Source organism: Marmota monax, unplaced genomic scaffold (genome assembly GCF_021218885.2).
Source record: "Marmota monax isolate L192 unplaced genomic scaffold, Marmota_monax_Labrador192_F-V1.1 WCK01_AAM20220418_F8-fsc00008, whole genome shotgun sequence".
Taxonomy (NCBI): Eukaryota; Metazoa; Chordata; class Mammalia; order Rodentia; family Sciuridae; genus Marmota; species Marmota monax.
The window spans coordinates 8,789,078-8,800,871 of record NW_026694432.1 but is presented as its reverse complement, the minus strand read 5'-3'; the positions used below and the strand labels follow the sequence as shown (position 1 = coordinate 8,800,871).

General features: G+C 45.7%; 1 long non-coding RNA gene across 1 annotated transcript in view; it reads left to right on the top strand.

Moving 5' to 3' along the window:
• Positions 1 to 223: 223 nt before the first annotated feature.
• The window catches only part of LOC124109698 (uncharacterized), a 62,483-nt gene continuing 50,912 nt past the window's right edge, over positions 224 to 11,794 (top strand). The window contains exons 1-2 of the long non-coding RNA XR_006857075.2: positions 224 to 323; positions 9,279 to 9,401. This is a non-coding gene — a long non-coding RNA (uncharacterized LOC124109698). The remainder of the gene's footprint in view (positions 324 to 9,278; positions 9,402 to 11,794) is intronic.

Here is an 11,794-nt window from a genome sequence, read left to right as displayed (position 1 = left end):
CAATTAAGAAGAAGGTCTGTCCTTCTTGTTTAGGAGTCCAGAGCAAGTGGCCTTGTGAGTTTGGATCTCTGTCCTAAGCTCACTCATCATCACTCCAGGCTCCCCACTCACTGGGACTCCGCATCCTGCCACAGCAGCGTAGGAGCAACCCATCCTGTCTTCCTCAAGACGCTGTTGCACCTTCACAATGAGCCCAGGAGGGCTTGGGAAACTTCCTTCCTCAGGAAGGAGCCCGGGAGCCACCGCGGCCTGTGTGCCTGGTGGCGATGGGAAAGGGAACAAAGCCTCTGTGGTGGTGCAGGAGGAAGCCTGAGTTCTCACCGGTAAGGTCTATCCCCAGGCTCAGGCCGCAGGGTCCTCTTGGCTGCTGTGTTTAAGGCAGCTTAGGTTAACTGTGGTCCAGACACAGGGAGGGTTCCGCCTGGTGTTCCCTGGCCAAGTGTCAGTACAGGGGTCCTGGAAGATTGTGGGGGTGGTGGGGCATCTCAGGTTCTCTCTACAGTCTTGCATGTGGACGGTCCTTATGCAAGGACTCCAGGGCCACTGCCATCCTCAGCTCCCGGACACAGCTTGGTTCTGGGACCAGAAGGACAGGCCTGGAGTCTGAGGCAGGCAAAATGCCAGGCTGGGCATTCAGACCACGGGCACTGAGGGTGAATTATGGCACGAGGGCCCACGGAGCAGCCACAAATCATGGGGCTGTCAAGGACAGGGGAAAGGCAACACCCACCGCCTCCCCGGGCAGGATTGATGGACTGGGGTCCTGGGTCTGGGTTCAGGATGATTGGACTTTACGCTGTTTTATTTCCCCAGAGCGCTGCTGGTGCAAAGCGTGGCACCCAGGACCGCGTGTGTGAGTGTGCTCGTGTATCTATCTTCCCGCACGACTCCACTGGAGGGTGGGCTCCGGCTTGCCTCTCCGTGTGGCTCTGATTTCATTTCTATGTGACCAGCCAGGCCTCTGAATTGATCATGGGCTGCGAGTTGTGTGTTTTGTGGCTGGTGTGGCTGTACATGGGTGACGATCTGTGGAGCTGTGGAGTCTATGGGTTTTGTGTGTGGCTGGACAGCAGTTTGCATGTGTCTGTTGGGGACAATTTGGGGGCCTTGAGGCCATATGTCTGGGTGGCTGATGTGGTTATAATCCAGAATGGGGACTGAGGAGGAAGAGAAGGTTGGAATGAAGGTTTGGGGCATGATGAATCTGAGGTCTGGGAAGAACATCAAGGGGACATATCTAGAAAAGAGGGACAGGGATTCAGCAGGGAGCCTGGGGCAGGAGGGCCTGGACTCAGCTGCCTTCTACGTTTGTCCAGATGACAATGCACTGGGGAAAGTGGTGTTTGGCAGGAATGAGGCAAACACACACACACACACACACACACACACCCCTCTGAAGCCGGAAAGGACACATGCTGTGCTAATCCTAGCTGGACAGAATTCAGTAGGAAATTTCCAAGGGTTGCTGAAATGGCATAAAGTGCACCAATTGGTGAAAGGCAGCAAAAATTCCCTGGCAGAGGTAAAGATTCAGGGAAATCACAAGAAAGGAGACTGTCGAAGGGAGAGAAGAATGCTCTGGTTGTAGCAGTGAGGACTGGGGATAGGGACAGAGTCGGAAGGACTCAGGGCAGGGACAGCAAGCTATTTTGATGGCATAATCTTAGAAGCCAAGGCCAGGCAATTCTTCAAGGCATTTCTAGTACCTTGCCCAGGAGTAGGTGTTGAATTGAGCTGATTTGGAGTCAAAATCTAAAGCACTATAACAGGGAAAGTCCAAGGACTTTACTGAAAGAACTTTGAAAACTACAGGAGACCTTGGGCGGGGCTGATGGGAGGGGAAGCGGAGTTGGTGTCCCCAGCATGTCCCCTCTGCACTGCTCCTCTTCTGCACGCTGGCTTCCTCCCTGGTCGGCCTCCAGGTCTGGGCTCTCAACCAGTCTCTGCTTTCCCTTCTTCATTGCTCTTGATCCCCCCCAGCGCTGACCTGGACTCTGTTTTCTGGTCACAGCCCTCCCCCCCCCCCCCCCGCTAGTCTCAACAGGGGGGACAGCATCTGTCTGATCTTTTGCTGAATAAGCCAGGTGGCCAGAAAAAGGGTGGTCCAGCTGGAGAGCACCCAGGACTTGGGCAGAGCCTGTTTATCCCCAGTTCCAAGGACCTGAATGCAATGCAAGTCACATTGAGGGATCTGAGGTCCCAGATGTGGTAGAAGACCTAACACTAGAGTGCTAAGGGATGAGGGACAGGGGACTTTGGTGCCACAGCAGAGCACTAACAAGGTTCTGGCAGGTCAGAGGAGTGCTGTCTCAGAAATCTCAGATTGTGGTCTACACAGGTGTACAAGGATGGGGACAGCCTCAGGGGCACAGGTGGTGAGCAGGGAGCACCTGAGGGACATACGTCATGTTTTAGATACTAGTAGCAGAAGAGCTCCTATTCAGTGGCCTTAGTGATAAGAAAAGGCATTATCTCACATGACAGGAACTCCCTCAAGAGGAAGGAAGAGCTTCTATACAGTGGCTCAATGCTGTCATCAAAGAGCAATGTTCTTGCTGTCTTTTGCTGCTAAACTGAGTGAGTTAACTTTGTCATTAGGCTGGCTTCCTTTCTAGTCACAAAAGGGCTGCCCAGATCCAGATATCCCACTCAGATACCACAATGTCCAGTAGAAGAAAAGATATTCTCCTTCTAGCTGTCTCTGAGTGAGGTGTCTTTCTCAGAAGTCCCCCTCCCATCAGGCTCCTCCCCACATGCCTGTACCTAAATCAATCACTGGCAAGGGGAATGGGATGACAATACTGCTTCATGCATTTAGGATCCGTCCATGGAGCTGGGGTTTTGGGTGGGCCTGTGGCCAGCTGCCCTGAAGCACAGGTCCCGGATAGGAGCGGATCCTGGGTCGACAGTGCATTATCTCCACTCCGTCAGACCTCCCCCAGTGCCAGAGGGGAGCAGAGGTAGCGTGGAGCTGCTGTAGGACAGAATGCTGGCAAGCATTGTGCTCTGGGAGACCAAATCTAGGATCTAGTCATCCAAGGTGAAGCCTGGTACCCACACGGAGTCAGCAGACAGGTCAAATTACCAATAAAAAGTTCTCATTGCTGTTCCTGTCCCAACACCTCCCATGCCCACTTCAGGACCAAAATCCCTCATTAGACCTGAAAAGCCCCACATGATCTAGTCTCTGCTTCTCAAGCTTCATCTGGAGCTCCTCCGTCTGCTGCACGTGCAGTTGTCCTTTCTGCCTCAGGGCCCTTGCTCATGCTGCCTTCCCCCTCCCTCAGTGTTCCCCCATCATTCCCTACCTCCTTTCATTCATTCTGCATTATATTCCCATAGCTCTCCACAAATCTCTTTAGTCGTCTTTAGGGAACTTATAATTACTTGTTGTCTATATACCCTGCTGGACTCCAGGCTGTTAGTCAGCTTTATATCACTGTGGCCAAAATACCGAACAAAAACAACTCAGGGAGGAAAAGTTTAACTGGGTTCATGGTTCATAGGCCTCAGTCCATGGTCAGCTAGCTCTGTCCCTTTGGTTCTGAGGTGAGGCAGAGCATCCCGGTGAAGGGTGTGGCAGAGAGAGCTGTACTCATGAAAGCTGCCAGGAGCAGAGAGAACAAAAGGACCCACAGGGCCTGCAGGAGAAGGCCATGCCTCCAGGGGTGCCCCAGTGGCCTGCTTCCTGCCGCTAGGCCCCACCTCCCAGCAGTCCCTCCGGCCAGAACCCTGATCATCCATCCCTTCCCCAAGCCCCACCTCTGGTCATTGCTGCACTGGGGACACGTGAGACTGGGGGACACTCCAGACCCACAGCAGGCTCCTTGAGGTCAAGAAGAATGTCTATCATCTGGACACTGTGCTGACACCCGAAACAGTGCTTGGCACACAATCGGCATTTAATGAATATCCACTGAATGTGTGAATGAATGAATCCCCACAACGAGGGTCAGCTGGGTCCTAAGCTTTGGGCAGGGACTGTGGCTGGGGGACTGATGAAGAGTGTGGCCTGTCAGAGGCCCCTGGGGATTTCTGAGCACAGAAACAGCATGACTATTACGGGCTCAAGGGCAGCAAGGGTAGCTGTGTGCCCAGGAGGGGTAAGGAGGCCAGCCAGGACCCTGTGCTCTCCTGCAGGCATTAGGTTCCAGCCATGGGAGCCGTGTCCAGGAGATCAGTAATGACACCCTGAAGACAGGTGGGCTGGTGTGGTTCAGCACTGGGGCCAGAGATCTGGAGCAAAATAAGGGTGCTAAGAGCATCCGCCTTACGGGGTCACAGGAAGAGTCAAGGGGACGAGGCGTGTAAGAAGCAGTCTTTTGTCTGTAGATCCGCAGTACAAAGCCTGGGCTTTGCCTTTGCTCCAGTCCCCATCCCAGGCCAGGTCCGAATCTGTCCTATTCCTCTCTTTCCTCCCAGCCTGAGGCACACCAGGACTATGCTCTCCACAAAACCAAACTTCCCTCAGCCTGTTTCTTTTTCCAGTTAAGTGGGTGCAGCAATGTCCCCCTCACCTGGCTGATACGAGGTGACATTAGAGAACACATTTTGGGGTGCTTTAGAAACTGTAAAGCACTGTGAACATGAAGGAATTACTGTTCCTATTTTGCTAGAGTTGGGCTCATTCCTGGGCCTGGCATCTGCTTTGACTTTCCCAGTTCCTGTTTCTTGCCAGTCTCCGTTTTCTTGTAGCCACCCACGATTCTGGCACCGACAGCGTAAGGATGGGGAGTTTGAATGTAGAAGGAAAAAAGGAGGAACGTGACAACAACCAGCAGCCCCCTGCCTCGTTTCCAGTCTCAAGGATGATCCTCCACCTCTCCAAGGCAGCATCCCCCAAGCCTGGGCATCCTCCATGTTCCAGTGACCTATCGCCGCATAACAAACCCCTCCCAAACCTAGTGACTTGGAACAACACTGTATTATTAACTCCTAGGAGGTCAACTCCGACGGGCAGTTTCCCACCTCATGGACTCTGGTTGGGTTGCAGTCAGAAGTGGCTGGGACCATCTGAAGGCTGGACTGGACAGACATTCCCCATTCACATGCCTGCTGCCTGGGTGGAATGGTTGGCACATCTGGGCCTGGATCTCCGTGCAGCTTCTGTCCAGGGCCACCTACAGGGCTTAGTTGAACTTACACAAGACAGCTGACTTCTCCTGAGCAAGCCTGCTAAAGAACCAACAGAGAATTTCTTTGGCTTCTTCTGACTTAGCCTCAGAAGTCATGGGTTTCACTTCTAATGCATTTTCTTGGTTACATAGGGTCAGCCCAGATGCAGTAGGGGAGAGGATTCCCAAGGGCCTGGATACTGGAAGGCATGGCTTGTCGGGGAGCCATCTTTGGAGACTGTCCAGCCAGATCTTGGTCTGGTGATTGGAACACTGCCCTGTGGAGTGCTCTTGCCATGTTTGGGTATGTGGAATGTGTCTCCCAAAGATTCATGTGTTGGAGGCTTTGTCCCCGGGAGGCAGTCCTGGGAGATGGGGTGGAACCTTTGAGAGGTAAGGCCTAATGAGAGCTCTTAAGGTTAATTGGGGGCGTGTTCGCAGACAGGGGTGGTTATCAAAAGAGGGTTGTTATCGAGCCTGAGCCTGGCTCCACCCAGCCTCTCTTGCTTCCTGTTTTGAGTTGTGGATTTTTCTCTTGCTCACATTCCTGCAGTTGAGATGCAATATTCCATGAAGCCCTCACCAGAGCCAAGTTGATACTGGTGTGATGCCTTCGAACTTCCAGGATTGTGAGTTAAATAGACCCCTTTTCTTTATAAAGTTAGTCTGCCTCAGATATTTTGTTATAGCAACAAAAAAAGGACTAATATGCCTCTCAAAGTTCAGGACTTGGGAAGGAGACAGCATAAAGGGCACTGAGCAGCTAGGACTCCTGGGCCCCAACTTTAAACAACATTCACTTAATATTTTGGAGTTTTACAAATAACTTAATGTGAAATTAAAAGTTCTGAAGTTCACTTTGCTAGAGTGATTTAGAGAGTAAATAAACTTAAAGAAATATTCTTAACATTAATCATTTGGGGAATGCAAAATAAAGTTTCAATGAGATATTACTACACACATCCTAATAAGAATGATTAAAGTGATAATTTTTAAAACTATCAAGCACTGGTGAGAATGGGAACAACTAGAATTCACACACATTAATGGTAGAAATGCAATACTGAACAGCCACCTTGGAAAACAGTTTCTTATGAAGTTATACATACACCGCACATAGGATTCAACCATTCCAACTCTCAGGTATTGACTCCGGAGAAATGCAATGATATGTACACACAGAGACCTGTAAATGTCCCTAGCAGCTTTCCTAATAGTCCCAAACCAGAGAAACCAGTCAACCAAAGAAAGAAATCCAAATGCCCATTGGATAAAGTAATTCTGGTGCATCCAGACAGTGATAGACTTCTTAGCAATAAGATCCGAATAGGTAGCGTTTGCATGGATGAATCTCAAAAGCATTATTCTGAGTAAAAGAAACCAGTCAACAAAGCTCTAGGCTTTATGACGATCCATTATGATGATCTCTTCAAGAGGCAAAACTGGTCATGGAAAGCAGATCCATGGTTGCAACTGTACCCCTGTCCTACAGCCAGCCTCGGGCCTTGGCTGGCTCTGCTCCCTCTTTGTGGACTCTTTCCTGCTCATCATTTGGATAACTCTCTTTATCCTTCAGTCTTCAGCCCTCACTTTTCCAAAGAGGCCTCTGCCCCTCCGATCTAAATTAGGTAGCTCTTTTCACTTGCAGGTGACACACTTGCTTTTTCTTCTCTAATAGAGAGCAAGATCTCCACACATCTTTGGCACACAATTAGCACTTAGCTTGTTTCATGAATTAATAAATGTGGGAAAGATGTACAGTCTTCCTTTGTATAGTTATGTATTGCATGAATTTGTTTATTCACAAACATGCGCTACTTTTTTACATTTTCATGTATTATTAAACTACTTGTTGGAGAATTGAAATAATTTAAAAAATATGTAAAGTCAAAAGTGAACATTTTTCATACCCACAGATTTTTGAAAAGTAAGGTTCTACCTTTGCCTATTAGTGTCCAGAAATCTCACTTATTCTTTATAATAGATATTTACATATCCCACAGTATGTTTATACCATTTTAAACATTAATTAGTCACTGCTGAGAATTTTGGGATACCCCACCACTAAAGTTTCAATGTTTTCTTATTTAGAATGCTGCAGTATATATTAGCACATATTGTGCAAGTATTATAAAAGGAGAGATTCCTAGAAAATTGAACTGTTAGAAAATAGGGAATTTGTATTTTAGATGTAGAGTGTATCTATCTACACTATTCCAAAAATAGGTGTGCAAACACCTATTGCCACTTCTGTTTAGGAGACAGCCCATCTCATATGTCCATACCCTAACCAACTTGGGATAGCACCAATCCTTGCCAAGTTTCCTCACTCAGGTTAAAATACAATCTCATCATTTTAACTTCCATCCCCAGCATTTTTACTGAGGTTGTGTGTATTATCATAAGATTTTTAGTTATTTGTATGTCTTGAACTGTGAATTCCTGCTTATATCCTTTGCCCATTTTTATGTTTTTTGCCTTATTGATTTGTAGGAACTCCTTATGTATGTATGATATGGAAATAGTTTGCAGGTTATAAATAACTTTTAGGGGGTGATGGATATGTTCATTCTTGATTGTGGTGATGGGTGCACAGGTGTATACTTATGTCAAAACTCATCAAATTTTACACTTTAAATGTGTGCAGTATATTGTATGTCAATCATACCTTAATAAAGCTGTTTAAAAAAGAAAGTTATATAATTTATAATATAAATAGTTCTCTCAGTTGTCCTTTCTCTTTAAACTTTATTTATTTATTTATTTATTGGGTCATGTAGAAGTTACATATTTACGGGCCCGTTGTTTAGATTCTGTTCTGGAGTTAGCTTTGTTCCTGAGAAAAATCACCTAACCTCCCTATGCCCCAGTTTTCCTATGTAGAATGAGGATAAGAGTACTTACTGCATAGGGTTAAATGAATGAATACACATTAAAAGCTCCTAGAGTGGTAACCACATAGCACACCATGCAGTAAGAATTAACTGTTACCGTTGTTTGTGATCTCATATCTTACTTAGAAAAGTTTCCCATCCCAGTATTATAAGAATATCCTTTTTTCTTTTCTTTTAGTAATTATACGGTTTTTAATGGTGTGTGCTTTTAGTCCATTTGAGAATTAATCTTGTAGCATGGAACTGTAGACAGAAAAAGGAAAAAAAGAATAAAATTAATCTTGTAGATGGTATAAAGCATGGGTACAATTTTATCATTTCCCTTCTGGAGATGCAGTTGTTCCAACACTATTTATGGCATAATCCATCCTTTCTGCCCTATTTAGAAATATCAACTTATTTAAACAGTGAATTCCCAGGTATAAATGGTGTGTTTCTCAACTCTGTTGGATCCTTCGCTCTATATGTTTGTTTCTCTGCTAATACTTTTTACCGGTAAATGATAATACCTTCTCTCCAACCCTAAGCCAGTCATAATTCTTGGTGATTTCAGTATTCAAATAGAACATCTTCCTGATTCCTTGACACTGTGATTTGAAAGTTGGTGTCCTCTTCAAAATTCGTAGGTTGAAACCTTTAATCCCCAGTGTGATCGTGTTGGTAGGTAACCTTTTTAAGAGGCATTTATTGATTAATGCCATTATAAAAAAGGCTTGTAGAAGTGGGTTTATTTTCTTTTGCCCTCTTATCTTCTGCCATGTGATGACAAAGCAAGAAGGCCCTTACCAGATTCCAGCCCCTTGATCTTGGACTTCATAGGCTCCAAAGCAGTAACCAATAAATTTCTATTCTTCATAAATTACCCAGGCTCAGTTATTGTGTTATAGAAGCACAATATTGGCTAATAGATTTGCTCTCTTGGTCCTTGACTTCCTCTTCTGCTATAATTTAGGTCTCCACCCACCTTATTCACTCAGAGCTGTCACCACGCCATAGACTTGATCACCATCAACTGCTCTGACATCTCTACAATCTCAATTTAAGCAATTCACCTCTTAGATCACCACATCCAATCTTTTTAGCTCCTTCCTCTTTTTCTCTACTCTGACAATTCTTCAACCCACCAGGACCTATGATTAAATGACACTGCGCTTATTTTTCACCCTATCCAGTTTAAATTCTATGGTTCGTCATCAAACTTCCTTGTCCCCTGTTCCCCTCACCTACTTCATCTACTTATTTGGGTAACTCTCAACCTTGTCAATTCCAGTTGTCCATAGATCCCCGTTTCTTCTCTGCAACTGAATGAGTCTGGAGGAAAACACACGATGGGCTGAGCAGTCTCATCTTAAATCCATGTCCACTAAGCTCAAGAGGCCCCGTGGCATTCCAGGTAAGGGGAATGTCCCTAATTCATTTCCTGCTCTCCCATTAAGCACCTCCTCAGCCTTCCTCAAGAAGCGTAGACCACTTCATACAAGAGAGTATTCAAATGGCCATTAAATGTATGAAAAGGTGTTCAATGTCAATAGTCATCAAGGAATGAAACTAAAACCACAGTGGGGCACCATGACATACCCATCAGAAGAATTAAAATTAAAAAGGTCTATGGCAGTATCAAGGAGGTGTGGAACAACAGGATGGCTCTGCAGGTGGGTGTGTAAATTGGGACAGCAATTTGGAAAACTGTTTGTCAAAATCTACTAAATTCAAACATTCACCTACCCTGTAATCTGGCAATTCCATGACTAGGTCTATACCAAACAGAAATGTATGCATTTGTATACAAAAAGACACGTTTAAGCGTATTCATGGCAACATTGAATATAAGAGCATAAATAATAAAAAATCCAAATGTCAATCCATTAAAATAGAATGGATATGTAAATTGTGGAATAGTCATATCAAGGCACACTCGATGGCAATGAATGGACTGTTGGTATTGTCATCTCACAAACAATGTTGAGAATGAGAAGTCATGTCGTATAATTCCACTGTATAAGTTTTAAAAATAGATAAAACTAACATATGGTTTGAATGTTGGCTACCTTTGGCCGGGGAAGGAGTGAATAATGATTAGGAGTGGGCATGAGGGGCCCTGGGGTTCTGGCAATGTTCTTTCCCAATCTAGGTATTGGTAACATTGATATGTGAACTTGTAAAAATTTACTGACTTGCACACTTACAATTTGTGCATCTCTTTGATAGTATGTTACACCTTACCAAAAAGCTATTATACATGTGTGCATGCATATGTGTGTATTTATGTATAGATGCATTTTTATAATCCTTTCTTGACCCTACTGTCATTTCCAGCTATTATATCATTTTGCTCCTTCATTTTATAACCAAATTCCAAAATATTGTTTATATTCAGTCTTCTGGATTTTAAACCCTAAACATTCTCCTGAGATTGCCCTTGTCAGGGTCACCGATGACCAACATATTACAAAAACCAGTGGCCAATCTGAGATTTTATTGTTCTTGGTCTGTCAGCAGAACTTGACACATGACCTCTGTGGATACCTACCAGGCTCCTCTGCCAGCTCTCCTCATCCTCCTGACCTCTCAACATCTGTTTACTCCAGGGTTCCACTTGTAGATGTCTTCCCTCCCTGTGTTCAGCCCATTGGTATCCACCAATGTTCAGAGGATTTCTACCCATACCCTGATAACTCCAAAATTTATATCTGCATCTTGAACCTCCTCCCCAAGAGGTGTCATATGCCCAACTGCCAACTTGATATCTTCCCTCAGATGTATAATAGGCATCTCAAATGCATATGTCCCCAAACCCGTTCCTGGTCTCCTCCCATCCCCTAGAAGGTGCACCTCCTCACTACATGGTGACTGTGTTCCTCAGGAACTCAGGTCAAATGCCCTGTGGTAATCTTGGGGTCTTCTCTTTCTTACTCCTCACATTCAATCAATCAGCAAATCATTTGTCTCCATCACTTCTCATCATCTTCAAAGCTATTACCTTGGAGCATGCCACCTTCATTTTTAACCTGGATGATCATGTTATCCCTTAACAAAGTCTCTCTGTTTCTGCCCTTACTTCTTCATTTCAGTCAGAATCCACCCCAGGGAAACAGACACCATTTGGTGAAGGAATGTAAGACTGTGTGATCCTGATCTTTACACAGGGGATGGAAGAAGGAGCAGCCAAACGGGATGGAGGGGCAGCCTCATGGCCTCCCACTGTAGAAAGCTGCCACCACTGTTGGGCTGTAGACGTGACAGGAAAAGATGGCATCACCCACATTTCCAGTCAGGGTTCCTCTGAAGGAAGCTGGGACCAATGCCATCTGCCTGGCCATTGGCAGGAGGTGGAGGCAGAAAGCAGAGGCCAGTGATGCCTCCCACGAGGCCGAGGGGAGGAGCAGCTGGCTACTCCTTTCAACTGACCTGCTAGTCTCCCACCGGGTCTCACTAGCCAGGTCCTGGGAGAAGACTGCTGCAATACGGTCCCTGGAACAGGCTGCAGGGTCACTTCTCTATTGGAGAGAATAGAACAGGGCAAGAGTCAGCAAGGGATCTGAAAAAAGGTGCCCAGGGCTAGCACAGGACCCCTGCCCATTCTCTACTCTTTCCCAGGACAGTTATGTCTTGTGGGGTCCAGAGCATATGCAATTTTGAAGATCCTCATTAAGAAAAAATAAAAAGACAAAAAACTCTAAGTATAAAAGCACATATTTATATAGGATGAAAAAAATAGGAAGTGACAAAAATTGAAAAGCAGATAAAACCACAAACATCTGACATAATCCAGGAAAAAATTATTTT